The sequence below is a fragment of the Eleutherodactylus coqui genome, chromosome 2, assembly GCF_035609145.1.
Source record: "Eleutherodactylus coqui strain aEleCoq1 chromosome 2, aEleCoq1.hap1, whole genome shotgun sequence".
Lineage (NCBI taxonomy): Eukaryota > Metazoa > Chordata > Amphibia > Anura > Eleutherodactylidae > Eleutherodactylus > Eleutherodactylus coqui.
Window position 1 is genome coordinate 139,197,716 of NC_089838.1, and position 14,927 is coordinate 139,212,642.

At 44.4% G+C, this 14,927-nt stretch overlaps 1 protein-coding gene across 1 annotated transcript in view; it reads left to right on the plus strand.

The window, feature by feature from the left end:
- TRHDE (thyrotropin releasing hormone degrading enzyme) overlaps positions 1–14,927 on the plus strand; it is an 819,510-nt gene that overhangs the window by 342,647 nt on the left and 461,936 nt on the right. The window lies entirely within an intron of this gene.

The following is a 14,927-nucleotide window of genomic DNA, read 5'->3' on the forward strand; positions in this document are numbered from 1 at the left end:
TCTTCTCTTTTATTTCTTTAACTTAGCTTTTCTTTCTTTTTTTTTTCTCTCTGATCCAGCTTTATTAATACTACTGCATTTGCCTCAAAGCGTTTTTGCTGTTTTTCACTCATATTTTTTTTGTTCCTTTCACCTAGCATTTCTAGTCATTATACTCAGCCATGCTTTTCTTTTGTCACCCAGCCTTTTCCCCCCATCTTTATTTATATACATATTGTAGTAAGTTTATATCTATCACATTTTTATATTTGAGTGAGTTTTATAAAGGCAATGACATGTCTTGTGTTTATTCCTTGTTTTGATGTTTTTATCCTTTATCTTAAAAGACTTCCTTTTCTGAACAAGGTCAAAGGTCAATCAGTCTGCTTCCTTTTTTATATTTATTGCCATTCCTGTTGTGTATCTTATATATATATATATATATATATATATGACCTGATGAAGATAAAGATACGTTATTGAAACATATTGCCTGGCTAGTAATTTCTTTAAAACAACCTTACAATACCGGATTCCAATGTCACCAGTGGTCTTGTTTTGTGGCTGATTTTCAGTGGTGATGTTGTGCCTAGCTAAATGTTTATTCTTTGCTGGGTTGTCTGAACACAATTTGTTGTATTTTAGAGTGTTTCTACCATTACTAATCATTTAATATTAGATTGATAATTTATTTAATGTGACAGAATATCATACCAATAATGCCACATGTTCAGTCCGTACTGCCAGTGGAGTTGTTAGAAACTTTAGCAGTATATGCCACCATCTTCAGCCAGATCACATTATGGTGTAAATCTTAAATAAATAAATATGCACTACTTGCTTTGAACCTGGAAGCAGGTAATTTTATGGAGTAGCAGCTACTCACCTATATAGTAGGGTTCTTTCCATTTATTATAAGCCATATAAAAGTAATTAGGGCTGTTTGTTAAAGGAGAGTAGTCTGTGAAAATGCTAAATATTAATGCAATAGAGCGCTATAGGTATTTCCTTATGTTCCGATTTAAAGAGTTAAGTATGAGCTGCTCCCTAATCATTGTCACATCACACAGCACTTTGTGTAATCATGACAACTTCTTCTTTATTTGTTAACAGACAGTAATGTTTATAGTTTTTATACAAAGACATTTGAAATGAGGCTAGAAAACACCCTACTTATACATATGCATAGCTTGTTACAATCTGTTATTATTATTGGTCATTAGCGCGAGCAGTGATGTCAATCTTCTTAAATAAAGTCCAACTTCTGCTTCCTTTTTCTTGAACCACCTTCCCCGGGAATGGCGGGGGGAGGGGAGGATCATCTGCAGTTCATCCTTGTGTAGGAGAGGGAGTTAATTGGGCTTTCTTCAGGAGGCTTTTTAAAAAGACCTTGAATTCCTTTGACTGCGAAGTACATAAGCCGAAACATCTGTATACATGCAAAGGAGTATACAGAGCAGTGGAAAAATACACAGAACAGGATAAAGGACAAGATAGAATCAAGATACACAAAATGGAAGAAGAAAGACAAAATAAGGTAAAAGACAAGATGGAGTATAGGAGATATTATTGCTTCTCTCACATAAAGTAGGTTTGTAAACAATAGCAACACTTTTCCAACCATTTGATGATGATGATCAGGAGCAATGCTCCAATTTTTAAAAAGGTTATCCCACCAAACATAGTTATCACCTATGCATAGGATAGATGATAAATGTGTGATCGCTGGTGATCTGACTGCTGTGTCCCCCATGGATCCTGAGAGCAGTTAACTCAGAGTTCCTTGAGTGAGCAAAGCATCATTGCATATGGGTGATCAATGGTCCATTCACTGCTTATTGAGATAGCTGAGTGATTCCCTCAGCTATTCAATAAAAGGACTTGAAATGCCCCATTCTTATGATCCCTGGAGGTCCAGGTGGTGAAATCAACAAAGATCATGCATTTAGCACCTATGCTGTAGATAGGTGACACATGCTTTTGGTGGGTTGATGCCTTTAAGTTGGATGTATCAGATGAGCAACAAGATCAGAAGGGTCTGGCCTAAATGTCCAATATACTGTATATTTCTGCAGAGTCCTTCGAGGGCTTCCTCTGTCAACACTTTAAAGTGTGTTTAACATCCTAAAATCAAATGAATAGTTTTTTAAGTCTTCCTTTTTAAATCCAGATATTAGCCTAGAGCTAATATCAAAATGATGAGGATGAAGGCTGAAGTTAATTTATGATAAGAATAAGATGATAATACAGTCTATAGAACTGAAGAGGAAATTAAACTGTTTGGCATTGGGCCCACAGCTATAAAGTTCAAGGTTCAGCTTAGCTTATATTATTAACTTCTATTATACCTAGCTGGAAAAAAAAAAAAAAAACATTTTCAAAGTCCTTAACTTAACAATGGCATTTAGTGCTGGTAAAGAGCTATTCAATGAATGTTCTAAAAAAAAGTCAAAAGAAATAATAAGGCTATCACTTCAATGGTATGTAGGGTACTAATGCCGTATAACTGTTCATTTGGTTGTTATGGTTTAAAATGAACTTTCAGTTGAATGTCCACTATTGGATTTTTTTTTTTTAATTTGAGTAAATTTAAAAAGTCTGCACTAATTCAATTCTTACTATATATCTTATATAATGGAACTTTAAAACCCGACATAGGCATTAATTAAAAAGATAATCAAGAAAGTAGTAGCACTATATTGCACAAAGGGAAAGGTATAGTCAGTAGTTAGGTGCAAGACAAGTCAGTGGTCATTCCTCAAGCCTTCAAGAATAAGGCTCCAGTTAAAAGCTAAAAACAATTAGAGTTGCATAATTTAACTCTATGTCTACGCAAGGCATTTGAATCCCTGTATAACAAAACCAAAGCTCCAACCGCTATAAGAACAAGCTAAAAATATAATCAGAAAACAATGTTGTCGCTATAGATCATGTGTTAACTGGTGATTTTATAGCACATGTACAGGTATGGACCTAATGGAACTTTTACACTAAGCGATTATCATGTGAAAACTTGCTATATTGTCGACCAATGATTGTTTTAAATATTTATCTTCACAAACCACACTTCGGCCAGCAGTTGTCAGTCTGGTCAGCGCGTATGATTGCAGGTTTCCCTCCCTCATAAGTTGCTCAACTCTGCTAGATCATCTGTGTTACCACACTCAGGGTTTCAGATTAATAGACGTCAATTCTGCTCATTGCTCTCAGCTTCTCAGCTGTATACCTTTTATTAATCTACTTGGCTATATAGCTTTACTGTCCCAGACCTCTGGTACTGTGTTCTCCCGAAAATAAGACTCTGGCTTATATTAATTTTTGTCACAAAAAGGCATTAAGTCTTATTTTCGGGGGATGTCTTATTATACTTACCTAGCAGGCGCATCCCAGGTCCCGCTGGCTGCTCTCTGAAGCTTTGATGTGCTTTTTGTAGTCCTCAGCCACCCACAGAAGATCACTTCTTGGTTACAGGATCCTTAAATTCTACTACCAGAAAGCCATCACTTTGGTTCACCGAGCGCTGAACTTCTTAGCTGAGCAGCACTCAAAAACCAATCAAAACTATCGCTTCCTGGAGGTAGGATTTATGAATCCCATAACCAGGAAGTGATCTTCTGTGGGCAGCCAAGTACTGCAAGAAGTGTGTCGCGGCTCCAGAGAGCAGCTGGAGGGACCTGGATTGAGCCTGCTAGGTAAGTATTCCTTTTTTTTAATGCAATGCAGCTAGGGTCTATTTTGGGGTAGGGTCTATTTTTGTCTGGGAGGCTCGAGCCTCTGAAAAATCAGGGTAGAACTTATTTTCAGGATAGGTCTTATTTTCAGGGAAACAGGGTACCTGTTAATGTTACTACCAGTCAGTGTGCTCTGGTGTGATTTATTCAGCTTGTCTTCTTGTTTTCCTTAACAGTCTTGTTTTGGACTCTGATTGTGGATTTCTGCCTGCTGTCCTGTGTCTTGTTGCCCTCTCCCAGTTCTGATTCTGTCTTGTTACTGACTTTGTCTCCTATATATCCTTGACTTTGCCCTTTTCCTCTGTTTACTTGGTACTGAAATTTGTCTTGCACTCCAGCATTTTTCTGGCCCAGACTTTTACCATCAGCAGTCGCTATGTGAATATAACCAGGGGGCTACTTTCAACCAAATCCAACCCACTGTGATGGAGGCAAGGGAAAAGACTAGGAGCCCCAAAGACTCTACTAAGCAGAACAACGAGTCAGACCACTGAGGCCTATTTAGGCGAACCTATAGGAGCTAAATCATTTTACCTTAGTGTCAAGTGTTAACTTTTTTATAACATGGATTTTAAAATGTAACCTCTTTTTCTGGTGATATTTGAGAATAACCAGTCATGTTTGTGTACATGAAGAATAACACTTTCTCAACATTATATGACTGTGTCATATAGTTGTAACCAATTTCCCTCCTCTGCAGGGTGTATCTTTAATTTTCATTTCTCCTTTTGCTGGTGAGTGTAATTGAGATATTATGATGTCTTCTACACACTGCACATGGAGAAAACACCAGATTTTGCTCCCCACCTATCTTTAGCCAACACAGAGGAAGAGCATGGAGTACACTAAAAAAGTACTGAGCTGTACAAATACTATTTCAGTACCTGTAAATTGCTTCCAGTTAGCTGCTTCAGCCGCTTCTGTGAGAGTCTCTCACTTTCTTTCTTCATCTTGTCCTCCTCCGCCTTCCTTGCACCTCCAAAGACTTTCATAGGCAGCATGAGTCATGTCTCTTCTCCCCTTTTTTTGTTCTGTTCTGTTATCTCTGTTACTAGTGATGGGCTTTGCTTGACAACAGACATTGGACAGAAAATTAAAAAGAAATAATACCCTTGATTTTTCAACATAAAAACATCTTGTTGGGTAGCTTAAATAAGGTGATTTGCACTTTTGCTAGTTATCATATTGGCTATTACATTAAACTAGCATGCTGTCACAAAGTGTGGTAAAGTTAATGCCCCATTTAGATGGAAAAAGCTGTCAGGCAAAAGTCCTAGTGATGCTGTAAGTATCACTCGTATTGCTAAAAGTGCTGCTGGGAGCGTTTTCCCCCCTGCCTTTTTCCATTCAGAAGTGAATGACTACTGTTTACATTGAATGGCTCGTTGTTGAGTTTCCTGTTTGCCGAAACTGAACAATTGAACAATTGTTGTTCAGTTCAGTCACTGCATGCATTTACTCTGGACAACTATCATTCAAATTCCTACGGGAGTGCGGGAATTTTAACAATTCTGAATGAAATTGTCCAGTGTAAATGGCCCTTATGTAAAGTACATTATAATAAGCCTAAATAACTTATGTGAGCTGAAAACTACACATCATTTGTTTAACTAGGATCACTGGGGATTCTCAAGGGAAAACCAGACCCTGAGATGTCCAGAGGCCATCCTAGAAGGAGGGACTACTCTTAGGGCTCAAACCCTGAAGCTCCTGTTCTCGAAGCAGTGGCTCTTCCTGTTAAGCTATTCTGCTCCCAGGACAATCACAAAGAAAAAAGGAGTGACTAGCTATCATGTAGGCCCTGCAGAAGCTGCAGCCATACTTCTCTGGGCAGAATTTCACCATAGTGACAGAACACAACCCACTCAGTTGGTTGCATAGTGCCAGAGGCGCCAATCAGAAACTGCTCCACTGGAGCTTGGTGCTGCAGCAGTATGATTTCACAATCCAGCACAAAAAGTTGAGGGGAGGCAGCTGAGATGCGCTTAGTAGGTGATCTGGGGGATTAACCTACTAGACCCACTCTAAAAGGGGAGGTGTCGTATAAGGATTGATGCAGTATCAGCCAGATGCTTGTCAGCTGCCATTCAGGATACTGGGAAAGTTGAACTGACAACCTCAACTCTTATCTCCTCCCTCCCTCACAATTGCCAGGCCTTTTATGACCATGTGGCCTTAGGAAGTGCTTTGTTCAGAGGGCCATAAAGTTAAGGCATTGACAGGTGGATGTTAATTACCTGTTAAGGCATTGACAGGTGGGTGTTAATTACGTCTATTGTAACATCTTTCTCTGCATATTTTTGTATACTTATATACATTTAGTACGGCTAGTCTTTTTTAGAATAAATCTGCAATTTATTAGTCAAGCCTTGTCCGTTTTAAAACGAACCATAACTTCAAGAGTGTGTTCATAATTTATTCTCCAGATTCCAGCTTACTGGTAATATACAAGCTGGTGGTGACAGCGAGAGTATGTGGGTATTGTACAGTGCTGCAGATGTTAGACTGGCTAGGGGGTGATTTGAGTTTTAGTTCTGGGAAAGCTGGGTACAAATCTGTCTGTATTCTAACAACTCCATGCTAGAGTGATCAATCGAGGTTCTGCAGTGACAAATTGGTTGCGGCAAGTGCGCTCAGATAGTCGATCCATGACAAAACGGTGACCCCCCCTCCTCTCTCTCCTTGACTGCCACCTTTAGCTGATATAACAGCTTTAAACAGTCAAGCCAATCTTTCTACAATTTCTTTCAGATATTATTCAGAAATTTTCTTCCCAACATTGTTGCAAAAGTTTCCAAAAATGTGCTGCACTTGTAGGTTGCTTTTATTCACCCTTCTGTGCAGTGCATACCAAACTAGGTCAATGGGATTTAAGTCTGGGGAGTGTGCTGCTAAATTTTGATTAATCAGTCGTTAAGACCTTTATTCACTCCATTGGAGGTGCTTCTTAGCCCAGGCAAGTCTTTTTTTAATTTTGAAATCTTAGCATTGGCTTTCTTACTGATAGTTTACTTGTTAAGCCTTCAGATAGAAGTCTCCTCTTCACAAGTGTTTTTTTCTGCTTTAAGCTATTCTTGAAGATTTTGTGCTGTGAGGCATTGATCAAGGAAACTGTTAACTCTCAAATACCTGTCATTAGAGATGAGCGAGCACCAAAATGCTCGATTGCTCATTGCTAGAGTCGAACTTTTTGTAATGCTCGAGAGCTCGTTTCGAATAACAAATCCCATCAAGTCAATGGGCGACTCAAGCATTTTTGCATAGGACTGATGCTCCGCATAGGTGATGACTCTTCAAACACCTGAAAACATCAGAAAGTCATGGAAACACCACAGAAACGGATAGGGAAGGGCAGGGGCAGCATGCATGGCTGCATCTGAGGCTCCTAGGTCCCGCTATTAAGCCAAAGTGGGGGCAAGAGTCTGGCATCACCCCCCTAACAATTTACTTTGGACAAACCCTCATTAACAAGACACATGCGCTGGCTAGGCATCTTAGCTAAGCACCACACTACCTGCAACCAAGGACAATCAATGCTTGTGGGTGACACCGCTGCCTCTTCTCCTGGGTTACATGCTGGCATTGCTGTCCAACCTTCTCGCACGACCCTGCGTCCACATGCTCGCTTCATAGCCACACCACCCTCATGTCTATTTATAGGTGCGTAATGGATGAGGAGGAAACGGAGACACACACTGCAGAGGGTTGTCAGGGTTAGGCAGCGACCCTCTTTGAAAGTGTGAGCGATAGCCCACAATGCTGTTGGGAATAAATGATAAATTGACGTACGATCATCATTCCAATCCCGTGCCACCTCCATCACAAAATTGTCAGGAGCCACAAACGAGGGCATAAAGGGGACTCAGGTGGGTGCCAGCACTTCTACACATCTCCACAATGAGGCAATATTATGTGTGGGAAGCACGTGAGCGGGCTCAGGGTCAGGCTCGGTCCCAGCCTCCACCTTGTGTGACCCAAGGTGCCGCGAGTTACATAGTAATGGGAAATCCATGTGTCCCTGCACAATTCATTCTGTGTAGGTGTCAGATAGCTCAACACCACAATGGGAAGTCTTTGAGTTCCTTGGGCTCGCCTATGCTGTCCGTGCACAAAGATGGTATTACACAGGAAGAAATCAGAGTGCCCAAAACATGGCAGAGTTTCATCCCACCAGGGACCTCGACCTCGGCCCACATTTCTGCCCTAGTCAGTCAGTGTATTTGTGCCAGACAGGTAAAACACTGCGATGGGAAGTCTTTGTGCACCCACAGCATTGGCGAGCTCAAGGAACTCAAACATGGTATTACACATGAGGAAATCAGAGTACCCAAACATGGCAGAGTTTCACCCTGCTAAGGGCCTCGGCCCACATTTATACCCTAGTCAGTCAGTGTATTTGTGCCAGACAGGTAAAACAACGCAATGGGAAGTCTTTGTGCACCCACAGCATAGGCGAGCCCCTGGAACCCAAGGAAAGTATTACACATAAAGAAATCAGAGCGCCCAAACAAGGCAGTTTCACCCTGTCAAGGACCTCAACCTCGGCTCACACCCTCAGTAATTGTGGGCATAAAGCGGACTCGGATGCTAGTGCAGCTGTGAATGTCTCATTAATGCAGTAACATTCCTTTTGTTTGGCCCAAACCAGTGTCTCAGATAACTGTGGTAACATGAGAGAAAATACATGTTGCCTAGTGCTGATCCCCAGACCCCAAGCAGTAGGAGGAGGTGGCATAATAAGGCCGAGAAACCATGACCGAGGTAGGATCCGCAATACTCTGTGTGGGAAGTACGTGAGCAGGCCCTGGGTCAGGCTCGGTCCCTGCCTTCACCTTGTGGGACCCAATGTGCCGCGAGTTACATAGCAATGGGAAATCCATGGGTCGCCACACAATTCATTCTGTGTAGGTGTCAGATAGCTCAACACCGCAATGGGAAGTCTTTGAGTTCCTTGGGCTTGTCTATGCTGTCGGTACACAAAGATGGTATTGCACAGGAAGAAATCAGAGTGCCCAAAAAAATGGCAGAGTTTCACCCCGCCAAGGACCTCGGCCTCGGCCCACATTTCTGCCCCAGTCAGTCAGTGTATTTGTGCCAGATAGGTAAAACATTGCGATGGGAAGTCTTTGTGCACCCACAGCATAGGCAGACACCTGTAACATTTCTGTAGCAAAGGAATAGGCGAACCCCTGTAACATTTCTGTAGCAAAAGTATAGGTGAACCCCTGTAACATTTCTGTAGCAAGAGTATAGGTGAACCCCCAAAACCATTCAGTAGAAACTGTATAGGCAGACCCCAGTAACATTTCTGTAGCAAGAGTATAGGCAAACCCCAGTAACATTTCTGTAGGAAAAGTATAGGCGAACCCCTCAAACCATTCAGTGGAAACAGTATAGGCAGACCCCAGTAACATTTCTGTAGCCAAAGTATAGGCAGACCCCAGTAACATTTCTGTAGCAAAACTATAGGTTAACCCCAGTAAAATTTCTGTAGCAAGAGTATAAGCGAACCCCTCAAACCATTCAGTAGAAACTGTAGGCAGACCCCAGTAACATTTCTGTAGCAAGAGTATAGGCGAACCCATCAAACCATTCAGTAGAAACTGCATAGGCAGACCCCAGTAACAGTTCTGCAGCAAAAGTATAGGTGAACCCCTGTAACATTTCTGTAGCAAGAGTATAGGCAAACCTCTCAAACCATTCAGTAGAAAAGGTATAGGCGGACCCCAGTAACATTTCTGTAGCAAGAGTATAGGCGGACCCCAGTAACATTTCTGTAGCCAAAGTATAGGCAGACCTCAGTAACAGTTCTGTAGCAAGAGTATAGGCGAACCCCTCAAACCATTCAGTAGTAAAAGGTGTAGGCAGACCCTAGTAACATTTCTGCAGCCAAAGTATAGGCGAACCCCAGTAACATTTCTGTAGCAAAAGTATAGATGAACCCCTGCAACATTTCTGTAGCAATAGTGTAGGCGAACCCCAGTAACATTGGTGTACCAATAGTATAGGTGAACACCTGTAAAAATTTGTGTACCAAGAATATAGGCGAAGCCTGGAAAAATTAGTTTGCTAACAATATTGGCAATGGCCTGAAAAATTGGTGTACCAAGAGTACAAGTGTACCCCTGAAAAATTGCTCAACCACGAGGGCAGGTGAAACCCACAAACATTTTTTGAAGATACAGCTCGTTATTGGTTAATTTATAACAGAGCCTGGAGGCAGCCTCCGCAAAAATTGGTTTAAGTTTAACTTTTAAAATTTTAAAAACTGATAAAACTTTTTTAAAAGTTTTAAACAGAGCATGCTGTTTTAGGAGGAGGAGTAATAATATCCGAGAGGGATACACAAAGCTAATTCTCCCCCTTTTGGGGTGATAGAGGATGCATTTTTCTCCTGTGGCAGCGAAAAGATTCTTTAGGATCTGCTGCTTTCAACCAGTGGAGAAGAGAAGTCTGGGGAAATCCAGCCTTTGTTCATCTTTATGAGGGTAAGCATGTCGGCGCTGTCAGTTGACAGGCGGGTATGCTTATCTGTGATGATTCCCCCAGCTGCACTGAACACCCTCTCTGACAATACGCTAGCAACAGGGCAGGCCAGCACCTTCAGGGCGTACAGCGCAAGTTCGTACCCCGCCTCCAGCTTTGACACCCAATAATTGTATGGAGCAGAGGCATCATGGAGGACGGTGGTACGATCGCCTACGTACTCTCTTACCATCTTTTTACAGTGCTCCCTCCGCATCAGCCTTGACTGGGGAGTGGTGACACAGCCTTGCTGGGGAGCCATAAAGCTGGCAAAGGCTTGGGAGAGTGTTCCCCTGTCTGCGCTGGACATGCTGCCTGATCCCCGTGCTCCCCTTGCTAGTTGGCCCTCTGAACTGTGTCTTCTGCCACTAGCGTTGTCAGATGGGAACTTTAGCATCACTTTTTCCACAAGACCCTGTGGTATTGCATCACTCTCATACCCCTTTCCTCTTCGGGAATGAGAGTGGAAAGGTTCTCCTTATACCGTGGGTCTAGAAGGGTGTACAACCAGTAATCCGTGTTGGCTAGAATGCATCTAACGCGAGGGTCACTGGAAAGGCAGCCTAACATGAAGTCAGCCATGTATGCCAGGGTCCCAGTATGCAATACATCGCTGTCCTCACTAGGAAGATGGCTTTCAGGATCCACCTCCTCCTCTTCAGCCCATACACGCTGAACAGATGAGAGGCAAGCAGCATGGGTACCCTCTGCAGTGTGGCCAGCTGTCTCTTCCCCCTTCTCCTCCTCCCCTTCCCCTCCTCCTCCAAAACGTGCTGAGATATAGACATGAGGGTGGTCTGGCTATCAAGCGACATACTGACCTCCCCATCTCCTGTTCCAACCGCAAAGCGTCAGCCTTTATGCTTAGCAGCGAACTTCTCAGCAGACAAAGCAGCAGGATGGTAATGCTAATGATGGCCGCATCGCAGATCACCATCTGGGTAGACTCCTCAAAGTTTCCAAGGACCTGGCAGATATCTGCCATCCATGCCCACTCCTCAGTAAAGAATTACGGAGGCTGACTACCACTCCGCCACACATGCTGCAGCTGGTATTCCACTATTGTTCTACGCTGATTGTACAGCCTGGCCAACATGTGCAGCGTAGAATTCCTGCGTGTGGGCACGTCGCACAACAGATGGTGCTCTGGCAGCTGAAACAGACGTTGCAAGGTCCTCAGGATGGCAGCATCCGTGGTGGACTTGCGGAAATGTGCGCAGACGCAGTGCACCTTGCCGAGCAGGTCAGACAAGTGGGGGTAATTTTTCAGAAACTGCTGAACCACTAGATTGAAGACATAGGCCAGGCATGGCATGTGTGTGGGGCTTCTGAGCTGCAGAGTCGCCACCAGGTTACGGCCGTTGTCACACACGACCATGCCCGGTTGGAGGCTCAGCAGCGAAAGCCAGAGGTTGGTCTGCTCTGTCGGACCCTACAACAGCTCGGAGACCGTGTGCCTCTTGTCACCTAAGCTGATTAGTTTCAGCACGGCTTGCTGATGCTTGCCCACCGCTGTGCTGCCGCGCGCTACCAACTGCTGGCGATGTGCTCACACTTCTTAATTGAGAGGTAGACGTGGTGGAGGAGGAAGAGTGGGAGGGTTTGGAGGAGGTGGCATAAAACACTGCAGTTACCAGCACCGAGGTAGGACCTGCTATTCTGGGTGTGGGTAGGATGTGAGTGGTCCCAGGCTCTGACTTGGTCCCAACCTCCACCAAGTTCACCTAATGTGCCACCAGGGAGATATAGTGGCCCTGCCCACCAGTACTTGTCCACGTGTCCGTAGTTAAGTGGACCTTCCCAGTAACTGCATTGGTGAGGGCACGATTTATGTTGCAAGATACATGCTGGTGTAGGGCTGGGACGGCACACCGGAGAAAATAGTGGTGACTGGAGACTGAGTAGCTCGGGACCGCCGCCATCATTTTTTTAAAAGCCTCCATTTCCACAAGCCTGTACGGCAGCATGTCCAGGCTGATTAATTTGGCAATGTGCACGTTTAAAGCTTGTGCATGCAGGTGGGTGGCGGCGTATTTCCGCTTTCGCTCCAACACTTGTGTTAGCAACAGCTGAACGCTGCGCTGAGAGACATTGCTGGATGGAGTGGAGGACCATGGAGATGAGGGTGTGGGTGCAGGCCGGGAGGCACTTGTGCCTGCATCCTGGGAGTGGGATTGGATCTGTGTGGCAGGTTGGGGCACAGGGGAAGAGGCAGTGGTGTGACCCGGATGTCCTTCATACCACCTTGTGGGGTGCTTGGCCATCATATGCCTGCGCATGCTGGTGGTGGTCAGGCTGGTAGTGGTGGCTCCCCAGCTGATCTTGGTGTGACACAGGTTGCACACCACTGTTCGTCGGTCTTCCGTGCTCTCACTAAAAAACATCCACACCTTTGAACACCTAGCCCTCTGCACGGAGGCTTGGCGCGAGGGGGTGCTGTGGGAAACAGTTGGGGGATTCTTTGCTCTGGCCCTGCTTTACCTCTGGCTATTCCACTGCCTCTTCCAACCTGTCCTGCTGCTGCACTTGCCTCCCTCTCTGACGCCCTGTCCTCAGTAGGCTTAGCAAACCAGGTGGGGTCAGTCACCTCCTCATCCAGCTGCTCTTCCTCCGAATCCTCTGTGCGCTCCTCCCACGGACTTACTGCCCTTACTACTACCTCAATGACAGACAACTGTGTCTCATCATCCTCATCTACAAAAAGCTCTTGAGACAGTTGCCGGAAGTCCCCAGCCTCATCACCTGGACTCTGGGAACTTTCCAAAGGTTGGGCATCGGTCAAAACAAATTCCTCAGGTGAGAGAGGAACCATTTTTTCCCACTCAGGGCAGGGATCCGAGAACAGTTCCTGGGAGTTTGCCTGCTCAGAATATGTCATTTTCATGGAGTGAGGAGGCTGGGAGGAAGGAGGAGCAACCACAGGATTCAAAGTTGCAGTCCCTAAGCCGGGAGTAGTGGACTGCATAGAAGACTGGGTGGTCAATACATTGCTGGATGCGTTTTCTGCCATCCGTGACAGGACCTGCTCGCACTGCTTTGTTTGTAATAAAGGTCTACCACGCGGACCCGTAAATTGTGATATGAAGCTGGGGAGACCAGAAACTTGCCTCTCTCCTAATTCCTCAGCAGCCGGCTGTGATTCACCACGCCCTCATTTGGACGCCCGCGTCCAAGTCATCGACCCTTGCCCCTACTCCTCAGCATGGCGGATTAAGAATAGAGCAGGGCCCAAATAAATTACCCCACCGTATAGCGCTGACAACTGTGGCTCATTCACTGCACACAGAGACTTGTAACTTGAAAAAATTAACCCGCTGTCTTGCGCTGATACCTGGAGGTAATTTACCGCTCACAGAGACTTGTAGATAAGAGAGGCTGTATGGAGTGGGAGAAGACTCTAAAGCCAGTGAATAGTGCTGGCAACTGCAGCTATCTCAACCCCATCAAGGAAAGGGTATTGAGAGACGCTTTGCACAGTGGCAGAGCTAAAAAACTTTGCAGTGGCCCAGGAACTGTTTCGCGATGAGACCTCTTTGTAATGCACTGCAGATATAGAACGGTATAACTGGAATAGTTTGCAGTGGCCCAGAAAATATTAGAGTATTGTTTAGCAGTGAGACCTCTGTCTAATGCACTGCAGACATAGAATGGTATAACTAAAATAGTTTGCAGTGGCCCAGGAAATATTAGAGTGCTTTTTCGCTGTGAGACCTCTGTCTAATGCACTGCAGACATAGAACGATATAACTGAAATAGTTTGCAGTGGCCCAGGAAATAGAGTACTGTTTCGCGGTGAGACCTCTTTCTAATGCACTGCAGACATAGAACAATATAACTGAAATAGTTCGAGTTGGCCCAGGAAATATTCCAGTACTGTTTAGCGGTGAAACCTCTGTCTAATGCATTGCAGACATAGAACGATATAACTGAAATAGTTTGCAGTGGCCCAGGAAATATTACAGTACTGTTTAGCGGTGAGACCTCCTTCTAATGCACTGCAGACATAGAACGATATAACTGAAATAGTTTGCAGTGGCCCAGAAAATATTAGAGTTCTGTTTCGCTGCGAGACCGCTTTCTAATGCACTGCAGACTTAGAACAGTATAACTGAAATAGCTTGCAGTGGCACAGGAAATTTTACAGTACTGTTTAGCGGTGAGACCTCTGTCTAATGCACAGCACACACAGAACGGTATAACTGAACTACTTTGCAGTAGGCTAGGAAATTTTAGAGTGCAGTTTCACGGCGAGAGCTCGTTGTACGGCACTGCAGGCTGAGAACGCTATTACAGAAAGGCTGGGAACAGGCCTAGATGCATAATACAAAAGTTGGTGTACTACTGCTCCCACCCAGCCACAACTGTAAAGCACACGGTGAGATGTAGCCCTAAGAAGGAGCGTTGGGATTCTTGTACTGAGGATCAGGACTGTAAAACTTTCCCTATAGAAGTCGCTGTGTCCCTAAACTCTGCGTTATGCACTGCACACACAGAACGGTATAACTGAACTACTTTGCAGTAGGCTAGGAAATTTTAGAGTGCAGTTTCACGGTGAGAGCTGGTTGTACGGCACTGCAGGCTGAGAACGCTATAACTGCAAGGCTGAGAACAGGCCTAGATGCATAATACAAAAGTTGGTGCACTACTTTACAACTGTAAAGCACACGGTGAAATGTACTACTTTACTACTTG